The sequence below is a fragment of the Amia ocellicauda genome, unplaced genomic scaffold, assembly GCF_036373705.1.
Source record: "Amia ocellicauda isolate fAmiCal2 unplaced genomic scaffold, fAmiCal2.hap1 HAP1_SCAFFOLD_30, whole genome shotgun sequence".
Taxonomy (NCBI): domain Eukaryota; kingdom Metazoa; phylum Chordata; class Actinopteri; order Amiiformes; family Amiidae; genus Amia; species Amia ocellicauda.
In genome coordinates, this window is record NW_027102865.1 from 258,794 (window position 1) to 272,479 (window position 13,686).

General features: G+C 41.0%; 1 non-coding gene across 1 annotated transcript; it reads left to right on the top strand.

The window, feature by feature from the left end:
* The first annotated feature begins 4,319 nt into the window (after positions 1-4,319).
* On the top strand, positions 4,320-4,434 carry LOC136729266 (U5 spliceosomal RNA). The gene has a single exon (XR_010808879.1). It is a non-coding gene; the product is annotated as a U5 spliceosomal RNA (small nuclear RNA).
* The last annotated feature ends 9,252 nt before the right edge of the window (positions 4,435-13,686 follow it).

The following is a 13,686-nucleotide window of genomic DNA, read 5'->3' on the forward strand; positions in this document are numbered from 1 at the left end:
CATTCATCATCATGTAGCACTTTTCCACACCATGTTTTCAGTGTGGAAGGAAAGTTAGAAATTCTTTCTCTAATACCTGTTTTTCTCTCTTGTATACTTAAGAAAGATAAGGTCAAGCTAGAAGGTCAGGCCAGAAGGTAGTTTGATTTCTGTTTGTTATTTACGATGAGAATCTTGGAGACAATGTCAAACAGTATGATTGAAGTGCCTGCTCCCTAATCCATGTGTTGATCTATGAACTCTGTCCTATAATGATATAAATTCTGCTTAGCTAACTTTTAAGATAACATAGTAATGACTTTCTGATTATAACCAGCTCTTTGATTTTTGTGTATAAAAGCTCTGACTGTTAAAATGAAGGCAGAGCGACTTTGGGATCTACTTGAGTCACTGTTCCTCTCCACGCTGCGTGTATTAAAGGCATTGCAACTAACGCTCCAACCTGGTTGAAGATGATTGTTCTTCCACATCAGATTTGACATTACTGTATGTATGCAGGCCCTTGTAATTGCTTTTCCAATACTGCCAACTGGTTATTGATGATTGATTTCACATTGTGGTACGAGTATCGAGTGAAATGAGTGCTATCCACCCCAGCAACACAGTGATAACATGGAGCCGGCAAGTCATCCAGGTCACAATAGAGGTCAAGCAGTGGGAGGAGGAAGACGTGGTGGTCAAAGGAATGGAAGGGGACATGCACCCCTTCTGAGAGGTGGTCGTGGGCCTCGTCATAGAGGAGGGCTTAGGCCTCACCAGAGAGGCAGCCATGGGCCTCATTTGAGAGGTGTTGGGGGAACGTGGTAGAGGACAAGGCCACGGACCAGACAGCGGCAGCAACAGCAAATAGTGTCCAGTGAAATCCGAGAAATAGTTGTAGAGCATGTTGTAAATCATGGCATGACCATGACTGAGGCAGCTACAATGATTCAATCAAACCTCAGAATCAACTCAGGATCAACTGTGGCCTCAATCATCAGAAATTTCCGTACTGAGAAGCGGCAAGTCTTCAGCATGCACTAAACATTAGGCTACTCTCAATTGTCAAATGACTGTATACTGCATACCAATGTGTAGCACAGAGTATAGTGTGCCTTTTGAAAGAAATGCAGACAGAGTGAAGCAGCTGATGACTGAGTATGTTCAGGTATGTTCAGTTTCAAGATGCCTCTTGTGAAAAATGGTTGTGAGAACCTGAACCTGAACACAGGGCTGATGGAAATTTAGAAGTACAGTAATCAATCCTTTGTTTTGCTTTTTACACTAAGCCAGGTGAGGAACACTGCAGTTGACATTTTACTGTAGTTTTGTTCTTTTTTGTAGCTAATTATTGTTGCATGGATTCAAAGAAACCTATGGTGTGATTTGATTGTATTGCATCAATACATTTCAGATTTTGTTCAATGATTCCACTGTGTCTGTAGTATTCTCTCTACTAGTCCTTTTACAGTGATGTATTTATGTGTAGTACCATAATGAAACATGTATCACATATTTTGTACTACAATATTTAATGATTGTACGAACAACTACACAGTGAAACTATCGGTATCTTCTGTGTTACTATGTTACTATGGTATTTCATGATAAATGAGTTATTTGAACCAACAAGTCTGCAAGTGCAAGGTTTCTTTAAAGATATGAAAGGCTGTCCAATGTTCAAAACATTGTATTGTGCAGTGTTACAAGTGATGACCGTTTTGAGTTTTGTGTCTAGTTTTGAAAAATGACATCAAGGTTCTGAAATTAGTGACAAAGTGATTGTAAAAAACTGTATATTCATCCTATTTAATGTGCTCTTTTAAAATGTACTTTTCTTTTTTATGTTGCCATTTCTGTTCTACCAATGTTTCAGTTGTTAGCCAAAGATTGACAGAGTACATCTCATACACACAGGCCAGACAGCAAGGATTTCTTTTTGAAATTCAATTACAAATGCTGCATGAATTCATCAATACGATTAGAGCTCCTGAAAACTCACTCTACAGCATCTCATTAGCAGTGAAAAGAAACCAAGAAAGTTGGGACAGTCGACTGTTTACCACTATGTAACATCACCTTTTCTTTTAATAACACTTATTAAGCACTTGGGCACTGAAGACACCACTTGGTTAAGTTTAGCAAGTGGGATTTCCCCCCATTCATCCATTATGCATTTCCTCAGCTGCGCAACTGCACAGGGCCTTCGTTGTCTTAATTTGCACTTCATAGTGCGCCACACATTCTCAATTCGGAGACAGGTCAGGACTGCAGGCAGGCCATGCTAGCACCCGCACTCTCTGCCTACGCAACCATGCGCTTGTAATCTGGGCAGAATGTGGTTTGGCGTTATCCTGCTGAAAAATGCAGGGACGTCCCTGGAAAAGATGATGTCTCGATGGCAGCATATGTTGCTCCAAAATGTGTACATCTCTTTCTGCAAAAATGGTGCCCTCACAGATGTGCGAGTTACATGACAGACAGACACTCATACACACTGTCACACCCACACACACACACACACTTTCACAGACAGACACACGCACACACACACACACACACACACACACTTTCACAGACACACACACACACACACACACTTTCACACAGAGACAGACACACACACACTTACATACATACATACATACATACATACATACAGTGAGGGAAAAAAGTATTTGATCCCCTGCTGATTTTGTGCGTTTGCCCACTCACAAAGAAATGATCAGTCTATAATTTTAATGGTAGGTGTATTTTAACAGTGAGAGACAGAATAACAGCCAAAAAATCCAGAAAAACGCATTTCAAAAAAGTTATAAATTGATTTGCATGTTAATGAGGGAAATAAGTATTTGATCCCCTATCAATCAGCAAGATTTCTGGCTCCCAGGTGTCTTTCATACAGGTAACGAGCTGAGATTAGGTGCACTCTCTTAAAGGGAGTGCTCCTAATCTCAGCTCGTTACCTGTATAAAAGACACCTGTCCACAGAAGCAATCAATCAATCAGATTCCAAACTCTCCACCATGGCCAAGACCAAAGAGCTGTCCAAGGATGTCAGGGACAAGATTGTAGACCTACACAAGGCTGGAATGGGCTACAAGACCATCACCAAGCAGCTTGGTGAGAAGGTGACAACAGTTGGTGCGATTATTCGCAAATGGAAGAAACACAAAATAACTGTCAGTCTCCCTCAGTCTGGGGCTCCATGCAAGATCTCACCTCGTGGAGTTTCAATGATCATGAGAACGGTGAGGAATCAGCCCAGAACTACATGGGAGGATCTTGTTAATGATCTCAAGGTAGCTGGGACCATAGTCACCAAGAAAACAATTGGTAACACACTACGCCATGAAGGACTGAAATCCTGCAGCGCCCGCAAGGTCCCCCTGCTCAAGAAAGCACATGTACAGGCCCGTCTGAAGTTTGCCAATGAACATCTGAATGATTCAGAGGAGAACTGGGTGAAAGTGGTCTCAGATGAGACCAAAATCAAGCTCTTTGCCATCAACTCAACTCGCCGTGTTTGGAGGAGGAGGAATGACCCCAAGAACACCATTCCCACCATCAAACAAGGAGGTGGAAACATTATGCTTTGGGGCTGTTTTTCTGCTAAGGGGACAGGACAACTGCACCGCATCAAAGGGACGATGGACGGGGCCATGTACCGTCAAATCATGGGTGAGAACCTCCTTCCCTAAGCCAGGGCATTGAAAATGGGTCAAATACTTATTTCCCTCATTAACATGCAAATCAATTTATAACTTTTTTGAAATGCATTTTTCTGGATTTTGTGGCTGTTATTCTGTCTCTCACTGTTAAAATACACCTACCATTAAAATTATAGACTGATCATTTCTTTGTCAGTGGGCAAACGTACAAAATCAGCAGGGGATCAAATACTTTTTTCCCCCACTGTACATACATATATATGGAAAAGAAACATTACAAGTATAAATCACAATAAGATGTAATAAAGTACAGATAAACAAAATGTAATAAAATGTGATCTTTTTGAAAATGCAGGGACGTCACTGGAAAAGATGATGTCTGGATGGCAGCATATGTTGCTCCAAAATGTGTACATCTCTTCTGCAAAAATGGTGCCCTCACAGATGTGCGAGTTACATGACAGACAGACAGACAGACACTCACACCCACACACACACACTTTCACAGACAGACATACACACACACACACATACATACATACATACATATGGAAAAGAAACAATACATTTATAAATCACAATAAGATGTAATAAAGTACAGAAAAACTAAATGTAAGAAAATGTGGTCTTTAATACACACAAATATGTATGGCTGGTCGGATGCGTCTTGGACTCGGGTTCCTCTTCATTACGTATAACGCTTTTGCCTTTTGCTAAAGCTTTCCGTGGAGGGGATCGTGGGTGAGTTTGTACCATTTTTGGGAGGATCTGCCTTGTTGGGGCGGAGCTGTGATCCAGGTGAACAGCAGATCGGGCATAGGTGGGCATGTGGGCAGAGGAGTAGGAAGGCCGGTCAAGCAAATAAGCTTGCTAAGGTACGCAGCAGCAGCAAGCAGCCCCCCCATCCAGCCAGCCAGCCAGTCTGGCTGGCAGTGACTGAGTGGTTGACAGACGGCAAGCAACGGAATGTACGTGCTCTGTGATGTCATAGCAGTCAGCTGAGAGAGGCTCGTGATGTCATCGCTGAGCTGGCTGGCTGGCTGGCTCTGTGTGTGTGTGTGTGTGTGTGTCTATGTCTGTCTGTTTTTCTGTTTGTCAGTCTGTCTGTCTGTCTCTCTCTCTCTCTCTCCCTCTCAATTCTATTCATTTGTATTGTCAAAGCAATTGGACATACATACATACATATATATATATATATATATATATGTATGTAGCGTAAGGTACACTTTTAAATTTCAATTAAAGAAGTGAATTCATAGTATCACCTTATCACGAATCCTGGAGTCTTGTAGAACTCAATTTCTGTAATCATTGGACGCAGACACCAATTCCAAAGATATAAATTGTCAAATTTATTTAAAAACAAAGACTAAATGTAGCACTACACTAATTATACAAAAGGGAAAAACTAATTAAAATTCAACTCTAGATCAACAAATCAAAGACAAATCACTTCCGTGACCAAATCAAAGACCATGGGATCACATAGGATAACACACAAATCGTTAAACAAAAAAGGTTATAAACACATTGACTACAATACCGGTTAGTAATTCTAGGAATCACTAAGAAACAGTTGAAAGTGCTAAATTGCAGTTTCAGAAGATGAAAAAAAACTGTAACTGATGGGATATGTAGTACTTTATACTCGAATGGTCTATGCGATTACACCCTGTTGGTGTTATTAAGAACGCCAAGTACCAGAATGCAGAGCGGGACTGTTTTTTGTGCCGTGACTTGTTGGGGGAAAAAGGCGCAGAAAAAACGGACGAGAAGGTGAAGGTAGTATGGCGGTGATGCACGCGTTGGTGAAGTGGGAAAGCGGGGTCGACAAAGACTCTTACAGCGTGATTCCCACTGCTTGCTTTCGCAATTTTGATTTATTCAGCATTGCTGATGATGACGAAGAGACGACTCGAAACTTCAGAGCAGAGTGGAGAGACACGAACAAACCTCCAAAAGGTGGATGGCCTGTCTATGAAGCGCAGATCATTATGACTGGTAACAATGTTTATTTAAAAAAAAAAAAAACATTAAAGTCTTTACATGCTATTTGATATATACAATCACAGTATATTTGAAATGAATGTTTAAGTTATTAATGTGTTGTACTTCTAACATACTCTTATAACATGGTAGATGGTGGTGAGGGCGCTAAAAACTCGTCATACTTGACTGGCATTTGTAAGAACGATTTATTGTGTGTTGTGCTTTACAATAAAATCCCCCAAATCACAAAATAAATTAAACCAGATATAATTTAACTTCAGTTTTGATTCAGTGTTGGCTGTTCATCTTAATTTGTATGGTCAAAGCACAGTATTTTTATGACAAATAAATATAATCCCCAAATATCTGTGGACATAATGCAGGGTTTTATTTATTTTATTTTTATTTTAGGAAAAGAAGGCGAACTAAGAAGAAAACTTAATGACCTAACAAAAATGCCCTGTCCTAAAATGAAGAGAGTACCTAAACCAAACAAAAAACTTCAAATTTCAGATGATAGTGACCTTGATGAACCACAGTTACCGGTGAGATAATTACTGCAAATATTAAATAAATGTATTGCAGGATTGTTTTTTTTTAAATCATTTTCATATATATATATATATATATATATATTCATTTTAAACTCTTTTTCTCTCTGAATACAGCACAAAATAAGAAAGAAAACCGATGGAGCTTCAAGAATTAGATCCCGTCATATTCTACAGACATTTAAAGAGTCCAGTGAAGTTGAGCTACAGCAAAACGTTAAGCAGCTCGAAAAGGAAAACACAAGACTTAAAAATGAAAACCAATGTCTTCGAAACCGTATGGTTGATGGTAAGTTTTTTTATTTATAGCAAATAATTCCTTACCTTGATAAATGTTATTCTTCAGTAATTTAGATTCCAGAGTAATGTATTATAGTTGATCATACTGAAGTAATCTAGAACCACAATACAGACTCTTAATGTGCACTGTCTAATAGTTTAATAATACTGATTATTAAATAAAGTTTTTCAACATAACTTCATAATCCTACATTAATGACTATATGCATTACATTAGACCTGGTAATTCTTGTATTTTATCTCTTTTATTTTTTTCGTAGCTAATGTTAATGACCCACAAAAAGGTCAGTTTGCCAATAACATAGAGCAAGTCTCTCAAGTATAATTGCAGGCATTGATGGTTTTGTTTTCACTTTGTATTAAATATATTACTAGAAATGATTATCATTTAATACTAAGGTTTTTTTCTCCAGAGATTCCAGACCTTTTGGACAATCTGAAAAAAATTGTAACAAAAGCCACATTTATCAGCAATGAAGACAAAAGTGTGTCACCATCAAGTGGTTCTGACAGCCCCACAGCAAATTGTTCTGAATCTGACAAAGAATCACCAAAACAGGTATAACACTCTTGGTCTACAATATTACAAAGACAAGGTAAAAATATATATATTGAAAACAAATATTGGTTGTAAACAATCTAATGATGCTACATTATCAGTTATATTCATAGTTATAGTTGATAATAAGAATGTAATTGAATTATGGGTGTCACAGATTCACTGACTTTATTATGTCTGTAAATTAATAAACTTAGAATTGAGACATACTGTGGTCTTTAATAACACATTTCTGTAACAAAATCACAGCCTTACTGATAATGTATTCCACTTAACATAATATAAGAATAGTTTGGGGATAAACTTGTTTTTTATTTACCATTGTCTTTTAGGTGGAAATATTCCCAGGCACTGGAGTTTACATTGACAAACTGTCCTGGATCCTTGCAGAGAGGTGCAGCACGAATACGTCATATGCAAGAACCCTGACGGTTGCTGTCTTTGACTTTCCAACATTACTAAAGAGCAATCTTCGTGGTGGTGGCAGCAAGAGAGATCCAACTTCGGAGACATTAAGATCCTCATTGATGTTATTGAGGATCATATACAGCTGCCTTCGGAAGGACACGACGTGTTTCAGTTGCGGGGCTTTGCAGCCCAGCGGGACCCTCTTAATGCCGGACATCAGCTGCCCGAGCCGGTGCGGATGAACGGAGGGACGTTAGACAGCGTTACCTTCCGGGCAGGAGCAGCGAGCGGCAACACCGGGGTGAAAGTGTCGTCTAACACTGTGCCATTAGCCACTAGCTGATTGAGCAGATCAGTGGTTTTTAAGAAGATAACAATGGCAGCAGACTTGATATTTTCACACCCTGCTACCTCCCCAACCGCTAACACACACTGCTCTAGGGGGCAGAACTGCACCGGAGCGATCTTGACTCCATGGCGTCGGGTCAGTTTTTCAAAAGACGCATTCAGGGGGTCCGACCCCCCGACCCGGGAAGAACTACCGGTACTCCCCCCTCCCCTCCCCTGTTCCCCCACAATAAGAAAAGCACTGAAAACAGAAGACAAAATAAACAAACTGAAAAAAGTAAAGCAACAAAAAAACACAGCCAAAGGACAGAGCTCTCAGCAGCACTCCCGCTCACTGCAGACCCCTCCCACACACTCCCAGCTGAGAGAGAGAGAGAGAGAGAGAGAGAGAGAGTTAGTGTCTGTCTGTCTCTCTCTCTCTCTCTCTGTAGATGCATCATAGGGAACATATGTAACAATCTCTCTTTTTGTTTACCAAAAATGAGAATGAACGTATTTCAAGTGGGTGTTGCCTTGGTTGGAAACGTTTTAAGATTATTTATGAAGTGTAAAGTGGATTTGTCTCAGTTCTCCGTAGTTTTCAATGTATGTGCCATTCAGTAGCGTTCATGTTACAGATGTGCCCTATGCAGTGGTAGGGTCAATAAAATGTCAGTAAAACTTTATTTTAGCAATTATGGAGGGGAAGAACTGCAAATAGAGGGTCCCCACTAATTATCTAACTTACCAACAACGTTTCAAATTAGGTCTTGCGAAGCTGCCAAATAATGCTGTATAATCGTATGTGTCTTCATACACCGGCTGCTATAGTCTGATAGCTTTGATTATATATATATATATATATATATATATATATATATATATATATATATATATTTTCTCGTGAACCACAAATGCTATTTGCTTGATTTTTACAGAGTATGTTATAAATACCATTCTTATGAAGCCTGACAAATTGTATGCTGTAATTATGAATATTTTCAAATCATTTGTTTGTTTTTCCTAACATGTTACAAATGTTCCCTATGTGAAAGATGCATTATATCTTAATAACGTCTAAACAATTAAAGATATACAGATTATTATTTTTGGTGAAGTTATAATACATTGCTATTAACTATGTGTGTCAGTAAAAGTTTAAATTTCCTAAAGGATTTTTATTGATCTTGCAAAATAAGTGTTTAGGGAACATTTGTAACATAGAGGTGGGTTAGCCACCGGCTAAGGGCAGCGGCTCCGGCTCCAGCACCGTCACCATGTCGCTGGAAAAGCGCTAAGTGAGCTCACAGTGAGCTCAGTGTAATGTCTGCTCTGGTGAGCTCACAGTGTGACCTAGTCGTGAGTTCACGTCTTCACTGGGTAGTCCTTGACAACTTAATTGACTCAAATCTTGGGCTTAATTGGTCAAAATGACCATTGGTTGAAGGTACTCAGGGACTGATGTGTAGAGAGACTTATTAAACCTGCAGGATTGTGGTTTTCCCAGATCAGAATTAACCAGATCACCACAAAGGAACATGGTAGGTGCTGTTGCAACACAGATTACACAAATACATTGAAATCCAAGTTTGCAGTGGTCCTTGGGCCATTGTGTGGTGATCCAGATCACTTCAGCAGGAATTTTGCAGTGGTCTGGACTACAACTCTCTCTCTCTCTCTCTCTCAATTCAGTGCATTTGAATTGTCAAAGCAATTGGACATGCATACATACATACATACATACATATACACTCACCTAAAGGATTATTAGGAACACCTGTTCAATTTCTCATTAATGCAATTATCTAACCAACCAATCACATGGCAGTTGCTTCAATGCATTTAGGGGTGTGGTCCTGGTCAAGACAATCTCCTGAACTCCAAACTGAATGTCTGAATGGGAATGAAAGGTGATTTAAGCAATTTTGAGCGTGGCATGGTTGTTGGTGCCAGACGGGCCGGTCTGAGTATTTCACAATCTGCTCAATTACTGGGATTTTCACGCACAACCATTTCTAGGGTTTACAAAGAATGGTGTGAAAAGGGAAAAACATCCAGTATGCGGCAGTCCTGTGGGCGAAAATGCCTTGTTGATGCTAGAGCTCAGAGGAGAATGGGCCGACTCGATTCAAGCTGATAGAAGAGCAACTTTGACTGAAATAACCACTCGCTACAACCGAGGTATGCAGCAAAGCATTTGTGAAGCCACAACACGTACAACCTTGAGGCGGATGGGCTACAACAGCAGAAGACCCCACTGGGTACCACTCATCTCCACTACAAATAGGAAAAAGAGGCTACAATTTGCACAAGCTCACCAAAATTGGACAGTTGAAGACTGGAAAAATGTTGCCTGGTCTGATGAGTCTCGATTTCAGAGTCAGAATTTGGCGTAAACAGAATGAGAACATGGATCCATCATGCCTTGTTACCACTGTGCAGGCTGGTGGTGGTGGTGTAATGGTGTGGGGGATGTTTTCTTGGCACACTTTAGGCCCCTTAGTGCCAATTGGGCATCGTTTAAATGCCACGGCCCGTTGTTTCTGACCATGTCCATCCCTTTATGACCACCATGTACCCATCCTCTGATGGCTACTTCCAGCAGGATAATGCACCATGTCACAAAGGTCGAATCATTTCAAATTGGTTTCTTGAACATGACAATGAGTTCACTGTACTAAACTGGCCCCCACAGTCACCAGATCTCAACCCAATAGAGCATCTTTGGGATGTGGTGTGTAACGTTATGTTGGGTGTATTTGGATAAGAGTATTTGGGCTCTGAGCTGAAGCACGGATCTAAAGACCTCTCCCCCCCAAAGTTATCAGATTTCCTTAGCTCATCAGCTTGGAACTGGTTTGCATCAAAGTGACAGTTTTGGGGAGGATGGCACCGAGAAGAGGCCAAATAGTTTGTTATTCTGCTATGAGATGTCTGGAGAAAGGGGCCTGTGGGTGATAAAAACTCTTTGAAGTGGATGAGAGCCGAAATCCCGACATAGAGCTACGAACCCAGGCCAACCGGCATTTCCAAAAGATGGCATGGATTGACATCAGTCATAAATCCAAAGTCACAAAAGATTAAGTCTTTTAAGTGTTTTAGTTACTTGTGATAAATTGTTGATATCCTAAGCGTTGGCATTAGAGTCATTAGGTGATTAATCGAGTACTGTTCTGTTGGGTTGTTACTGAATAGCCAAAACAATGATTACCCAAATGTCCCCATGTGAAGCATTGATTGTTAAGGTACCAGGAACAGAGATTCCTGAATTCCTTGGACGCCTAGGCAGTTTGGACTTTGAAGTAGAGTCGCGTCGAACTCAGTTGGTAAACGACACTACGACGCAACTCGAAAAAGAGTCGATAGAGGTGATGAAAGTTATGGCTAGCTTAGTACTTGCGAGCTCAAGGGTAGTGAACTGGATCATAAGCAAGTTTGAAAAACTGAAAAAGCTAGGAGAAAAGTATGCTAAAGCGAAAGAAGAAAGAGCCAAACGGCATGGAATGGTTTTAGAATTTGAAGGAAAGCTAGATACTTGTGGAAAACAAGTCATTGTGTTGAATGCTGAAAAAGAGGACTTAATTGAACAGAGAGAGCAATTAGGAAATGATTTAAGACAATGTCAAGTTGAATTGGATACAACTCTGATCCAAGTAAAAGGTCTGCAAAATGACAGATGTAAAGCGGTTGAAAATGAAAGGATAGTTTTGAAGGACCGGGATGTTTTGGAAATGCGTCTTTGCAAAACAGTCAGGGAGAAAGATTTGGGCACTGTACAAATGGAGATACTCGAAGGCGAGGTCATACATTTAAAAAGGGACAGTGAAGAAATGAGGAGAGTAAATCAGGTGCTTAGGGGAGAACTCAAATCAACTGAAGTTGAAAATGAGCGTCTCAAGCAACAAATAGGGGCCCTGAAAGCTGCCTCTTGGTGGGCTGCAAAGCTGACACCTGACAGCATAAAGGAACAGCCGGAACCGGCCAATGCACGGAGTCGCACACCGTCTCCACATTTAGGCCCCGGGTTGCCTCGTCCTGATCGTACCCCTCCCTGTAGTCTTTCTCCACCCAGGGTAAGAAGCTCGTCGCACAGACGAACTTCCTCTCCCGAGAGTCCAGACCGAAAGGTTAACATGCGCCAGTTGAGAGAACTGGCTAAAGATTGTGAAACCTTTAACCCAGCAGACAAGGAAGGAAATGTGGAAGCGTATATTAAGGACATTAAGTATGCTTTGAGTTTCTATCCTGAGGCTACGGAGAAGGAAAAGGTTCTCCTAATCCGCAAAACTACCTCTCGCCAAGTCCATTCTTGGATGGAGAGGCAAGGGTCCATGGTCTGCGATAGGTTTCAACGCTTGTGCAGAGCATTAGTTAGGGACTATTCCAGGTTCATTGATCCAGTGGCAGCAGTGACTGCCGCACACCAGATCAAACAGGGTAAGCATGAGTCCCCCCGTGATTACTATGAAAAGCTTAGGAAAACCTATTTTGCGGGTCAAGATCGACCCGGGGCCGAGGAAGAGGTGAGCTTTAAAGGGTTGTTTGTTGCTAATTTGTTCCCAACGATTAAGGAAATGATCATATTACATGCAGACGCAATGTATATGAACATAGCTGAAATTCGAAAAAATGGCACAGAAAGCTTGGGAAAGCAAGTACAATAGCACTTCTGATCGTAAAGATTCAAGCACCCAAGTACTGGCAAGGCGCTCTGAGAGCCCTATTTCTCCACTGGAGTTAGAGGGGACAGAGATTCAAAGAAGGAAAGAACCTCCCAAGGATGGAATCCAAGACACCCAGGCTTACAATAAAAAAAAGAAATCTGCTCCTAGCCTAGGTGGGTTAACTCAGTCTCTGAGCAATGTTGCAGTTTCTGAGCTACTGCTACGCTTAGCTCTGCTCCCTTTGCCCCCTCTTCCCAAACTGGAAGTTAGTAGCCAGGGTAAAGGGCCGGACTCGCCACCTAAGGAATGACTAGCTCTGGAACCACCCCCTGTCCCCGCCTCTGTGTTTTTGATTGGATGTGAGGAACAGCAGGGGGGTTTCTCTGACACATCAGCCCACTGGGACCTCCCAGTGGGGGAAGTTGCCTGCAGGCAAGCTGAACCTTTGGTGATGTTACTGGGTGATCTGACACAGAGAGGCAGAGCCAAGCAAGTTTACATAGAAGTGACCATTGAGAATGTGTGGGAGTGAGGAGCCTTGTTGGACACTGGGGCTGAAATTTGTTTAATGTCTGCCACCACAATGGGCAACCTGAAACAAATTATGGAAACCTCAGACCAATGACTGAAAGTGGAAGCTTGTAGTGTGAACATTACAAGTTACACAGAGACTAAGGCACAGCTCACTCAAAAGGCATTGTTAGAGTTCACCTTTGGGAAGATTAAGTTGGTTCATCCAGTTTATATTTCCAAATTTGAAACAGAGAAGTTGATCATTGGTCAGGATCTATTGAACAGGTTGTGGGCTCAAGTTGAATCACCAAAGCCGGTGGAATTGAATGACAGATATGATACAGCCACCAAGGTACAACTTCCCAATGAGACCATTTTTTGTGCATGTCCCTAAAGGGGGCACCGGCTTACCATGTAAGCCAACCATTCGAACCCAGGTCCCTACCAACTATTATAGACATAGTGAAGGTCAGGTGCCTGAATAACACCTGAATTCCCAGTCACCTCCCTCTGTTAATCAACTTCCACCTATTGGTTACTGTCAGTAACCATACTCAATACTGAGTAATACCAATTGTTTTTTTGTTTTAATGTACTTGTGTTATAATATGTAACCTGTATATGTGCTAGTATAGGATTGTCAATTTGATTGGAATACATTCTGCTTAAATAATGAACTATTAGTTTGTTTTCTTTGATTTCTCGGGGTCATGAATGGTGAAGTC